This window comes from Labrus bergylta, chromosome 19 (assembly GCF_963930695.1).
Source record: "Labrus bergylta chromosome 19, fLabBer1.1, whole genome shotgun sequence".
Lineage (NCBI taxonomy): Eukaryota > Metazoa > Chordata > Actinopteri > Labriformes > Labridae > Labrus > Labrus bergylta.
In genome coordinates, this window is record NC_089213.1 from 15,289,701 (window position 1) to 15,295,603 (window position 5,903).

Sequence of the window (5,903 nt, forward strand, 5' to 3'; positions counted from 1 at the left end):
CTGTATAACTGTCTTGTGAGAATAAAATGTCGACGGGAGTACTCCTCTTGACCATCCAAGGTTTGTGCTCCGTATATTTACCACTTACTGTATCGCCCTGCCCCCTCTCTTCAGATTATATGGACAGATAAAGATATAACAAAAAGTAAAAGAGCAAAGGTTTTCTACTTTATGCATCACTTCTGCATCCACACACACAAAGCACAGAAACACTGATGCCGAGAGACAACATGACATGTCCTTATCATTGGTAAAAAAAATCAAAGCTGTCAAGTGGTGGCAGCGCAGCCGAGCCATTGAACCCGGACAGATCAGAAAGCAGTTGAACCCTGAGGCCATGACATTTAAATTTCCAGCTCTTGAGACATTTAAGATCTCAGAAGGAGACATATTGTATATGACATGGCAGGACCCACAGCTTCAGGTAATGTCAGATATGCAGAGATGTTTTTTTGTGTTATGACTGTGGACTTGATTTGGTTTGTGGGGTGCCTGTCTGTTCGACGGAGGCTCCTCTGTTGCTTGGTTCGTGGGAGAAAGTGAATGTAGTTGCCGGCACACCATGAGTACACTCTTTGAACAGACAGAAGATTCACTTGATCAATTATTGATCAAAGCCATTACAAAGCTCTGCGAAAAGGAGTTGCGAGTGTGTTGTGATTCCTGGTGTCCGTGTGTATGGGAGTGTGTTTCTATTGTGAAGCAGAGAAAGAGAAAGGTACAAACTGAGGGTCATACGGATAGAAAAGATAGAGAAATGATGGAGAAACAAAAGAGGTAGTCGAGGAAAGCTAAATCTGATGCCTAATTGTCTTCCCAACCAAATCATTTTTGTTCTTAATACCAATTTGGAGTATTCAAGATGATTTTGATGAAAGTTTTCTTATGTAGGAACACTCAAGCGCATTCACAATATACATTTGAGCACTGATATATTCTGACTAGTGCACTGATTGTGATTGTTTATTGTGTTTTTCTTGATCCTACCCCTGTATATTGTTATTTCTGTGGCTGCACACATCCCGGCAGTTTTATGCCCTTATATGGGCATTGAAGGGGTGTTTACCTATGCATATTAAGAATAATTGGACCAAGCTCTACTTTAAGATTGAATGGCATTTATTAATTCAAGAACTCAGGTATACAAGCAATTCTGCACTTTAAGAACAGGTTCATGGGGCACCAGTGGCCTAGTGGTTAGTCGGCTCATGTGCAGAGGCAAAAGTCCTCACAGCGGGCGGCCCGAGAGGAGACCTTTGGCTCCTTTTTTCCCGCATGTCATTCCCCACTCTCTCTCTCTCCCCAGTTTCCAGCTTGATCTACTGTCCTGTCTTTTCAAAAAAGACATACAAATAAAAAAAATAACCTTACAAAAATAATAAGTTCATGAATCCTCAGATTTAAAAAGGATTTGAATGAGACCTTTTTAAGAAATGAAACACCTCTTTCTATCCATTCTTACCCCGTTACAATAGTAACTGCTTCATGGTCATAATAAACCCCCCCAAAAATATGGAACAATTAAACATCTATCAGAAGGGAATTCTGTTACCCTTAACTGGAAATCATAGCAAGAATCCACCTGATACAGTCATCTGCTGACAGTTTTTGGCAAAGGTCCACACATTTTTGACAGATTTGTGACAAATCCATTGACTCTGTACAGTATTGTCATATGTTATATTCTAATGAGTTTTATTTGAATCCATAGTAGAATCCGAACATGTTCATTCAGCCCAGTACATCAGATGGGTGCTCTCTAACTGTTGCAGTCACAATTGTTCTATTATTAGCCTAAATGAGCGTGGAGCAGATCCAGGACCAGTAAATCACATGCTGCTCTCTTTTCTTTCTGCCTATAAGCACAGACCTGGTCAATAAGGGTCAACAATTAAAAAATGCACAGCGCCGTATTATGGAAATGTGTGAGTTCTTTTAAAGGATGAGTTTCCAGTATACAGTATGTTCAATTGGAACTAACAGAAATAGTGGTAATTGAATGGAAACTGAAAAATAAGAATGTATGACTGGAGGCAAAAGGTTTTAAAAAAGCCTGTACTATTAGGGTTCATTGGCAGATAGACAGCTCTTATTGTGTAGTGTTATATACATGAAAATCAAGGTTTTAATTGTGTTTAGTGAGAATCCCATGTTCAGAGTCATGTCAACTGAGGTCCTTGAATATATGCTTAACTTTGGTGACCACCTAATGACCAGCTAACACCCAGCTAAGGAACGATTTCCTGAGATGCTGTTATAATCTATGTAGAGATGAAAAACACACAAAAGCACCGCTTTAGACAACGTAGGGACACTTTCAGGAGAGCAAGGCATGGTTGAAAGAGAAGAAACTGTCAATTTGGGACAGCTGTGCCTCAGTGGTAGAGGCGGTCGTGTCAGACGAAAGGTCGGGGGTTTGATCCCGATGTCCTTCAGAAGACACTGAACTCCAGATTGCTTCAGAATAGCAAAGCTAGCGGCCAGTGTGTGAATGGGCATTAATTTATACTGATAATATCTCTTATAGCAGCCTCTGACATCAGTGTTTATGACTCAAATGTGAAGAACTGCAGCTCTGGAGATGAAAGCATCTAGTGTTATGTGTTAAGCATCAGTGGAATGTTGTCCTTGTCTCTTCACTGTGTTCTGCTACGCACTATCTCCATAGACTGTACACAGTTAAAGCCAATTATGCTGTACTGTAAGTGCTTTTCATCACAGCCTTTCAATAACATTGAGAGAAAAGTCAATAACTATGAAAAAAAAAAACCTGCACCATAATAATTTTGTGTAGCCCTACTTATACTCATGCTACAGCCTTGCATCCTAGTTCCCATTCTGTAAGAATATATGGTTCTAGGATGGTAGTGTTGGAAATTTTAATTGTGGAAGGTTAAACATTTCCCATGACCATGTCAGTTATTTAAAAAGAAATGTCCTTGTGGCAAAGACGCATCCAAACAAACCTTGAACACTGTCTAACAGTGCATTATGCAGCCTTATTCTCTGATAATGGAATGTCAAGCAGTTTGTTTGCTGCACTTAATAAAGCCAAATCATTCCAGCCTCAGCAACCAAATATGATTTGCTTCTCCTACTCGTCTGTGTAATTATGATTGGCAGTTGTAAACTTACTCACCTGTTTTATCTGACCACCATAAACAAAGAGACACCAATCACCGCCGACAACACTGATTACAAGTATTAGATGTCATTAAGAGTGTCAGGGAGTGCCTAATGACAATTGGCAGCATGCATGAATAGAAACAAACAAAATAATTAACCTTGCAAAGAAGACAGTGTTTCAATGCTATTTCAAATGTTAACATCGTGTCAGTATCACATTACACTACCATCATCAGCATTTTGTTTTTGACACCTTTTTGTATTTTCAGGCACTTTAATTGGAACGTAACCTCAAGCACTTTTGAAACTTCTGCAGATGTCCTCTTTCATAAAGAACTGAAAATGACTCTTTTAACCTCTGAAGTTTAAAAAAAAAAAAAAATGAGTCTCACCCGGTGCATTAGTGAGCGACTGGAGTTGTTTGATTGAATTCACATCTGTCAGTGGATGTGTGTTTCGGACTCCGACTCAAGCTGAGTACTAATGGCCAATTTAAGCCAATTACCGCAGTAATTGCAGAGCTTTTGGCATTTGGGTTGATGAGGAGAGAAACCTGCTCTGATTGGCCGGGCCAGGTACTGAACACAGAGGGACACAGGAAGAGTCATTTATCAGACTGAGATAGTTTCTTGACAAGAACAAAAGTAACAATTATCACATTGAATTTGTCCTTGATTACATAAATCCTTTATACCTGATTAACCAATTACCAACCACATCAATGTGATAAGTTGAATACCAAAGGAGCCTTTGGTATATATTGCTTGTAAACTTGTATCTCTCTGCAAACCTCTCTTATGTTTGCCACGGTGACTCTTCTCTCTGTCAGAGCTGTGATGGCTCCGGAAAGCAGCTTCTCTGATTTCAGCCCACATACAAGAGGACCTGACAATACACACACACACACACATTCACAGACCTGAGAGACAGGCTGCCATTCCCCTAAACCTGGCACACTGACGCACCCACATTGGACACTCCACACACACACACACACACACAAACACACACACACACGGATATATACATCTGAAGGATTTAACTGAACTTCCCATGCAAACATACACTAAAAGAGACCGACCAAGTTTACACAGTGACTGCAAATATCCTTGAGAAAGATATGCAGCTCTTATTTGGCCTCAGAACAGGGCTGAGAAAAAAGTGCATACTTAGTATTAAGATGGTGACAGTCCAGATCAATTATTCAACTTTAAGTTTGAAGTTTTCACATTTCTCTATCTTGATTAATAAATGAGATTGGAGAAAGCTCAGACACTTTTTGGGATATTTAAGAGAGAAATTTGACGGCTGAAGTTAAACTTAAGTGCAAAGAAAAGGGTAATAAATCGACTCGACCTGCTAAAAAAAAAAATGCTTATTTCCTTTTCAAGCTGTCTTAAAACATTACTTTTCTCTAATGCATTTGGCAGGACGTGAGTCTTTGTGTCTGCAAGTTTTAGCTGTCATTGAGTTGACCTGCTGTAGTCCAGTGTGGGTGTGTGTGCCGAGTAGTAATGGGTTAAAGGACAATAAGATGTGTAATTTAAAGGACCAATGTGTAAGCTATCTGAATTGAATCATAAAATTACCTTTTGACATTAAGGATTCTATGTTGAAGTGCTGGTTTTTCTGACAACAATGCAGCAGCCAGTATTTCCTCTTTCTATGTTTTGATTCCGGTGTGGAATATGGCTTTTTTTTTGTTTTGACCAGAGAATGGAGGTGATTTTTAAGGCACCCCGCAAGGCTGTTTTGGATGCCCCTCGGTTTGCCAGGCAAACAGCAAACCAACAGGTGTTGCAGCGATGGAAGCGGGCAAGCAAACTGGTTCAGACATAAGTGATTTTACCTTAACTAAAAAGCCTTAGCATTTTTCCAATACACTCCAAGATCAGAAATGTGGTAAAAATAGGATAAAAATTGGAGATGCTTATGAAAAATGGAGAGAGTTTAGAACGCAGAAAGTTTTCAAGGCCAATGCAGAGCTGGTTTAAAACTGAAGCTTGTGAGCTTCGGCTCTAGGGAGGAGGGTTGTAGGGATACTTGAGTTTGGACTGCAGTAACAATTGTAAACACTAGGTTTGAGAGTCGCGTATTGCTGCTTTAAGTTTGCATGTGTGTCTGTGTATAGAGTAAGATCATTTTTGATGCGTTTAACGTTTACCTCCATTAAAAATGTTCTAGGTACAGATGGATTTAACTGAAATGGCCCTCGAAATATTAAAGAATTGTTGGCTTGTTTTTCCAACCAATCCCACTTAAGATGAATCCAAAATAACTGTATTTATCAGTTGATCGCTCAAGTGGTCATAAGTAAGCCCTTTATTAACAATGATTACAAAAGTGCACTGGGTCAAAAAGTTACTTTTTAAACTTAAAGCAAACTTGATTCAAACAGGTGTAAATACTGTATTTATTGAGACTATTTCCAGCAAAGGACATGTTGCACTCAAATGATTTACTGCAGCAAATTGTGTATTGGGGAACTATTAAACAAATTATAGTGCCCATGATGATTGTGATTGAGATTTAAAAAGCCAGTGCAACAATGTGAGTCCCATTGATGTGACCTGAGGTATCTTTGATAACAATGGAGTTCTTTGCCATTTAGGACTAAACTTTAAGAATCAGAGGGTACAAAGACAAGATTTCTTTACAAGAGCAGACTAATGTTGGCTTTTATCTTTTAGATAAGATATTTGTTGATGTGATGGAAACTTGAGCCTTGCAGGACTGGTCTGCTTTTTGCCTCTTAGACAACATTGATGTTTGTCATG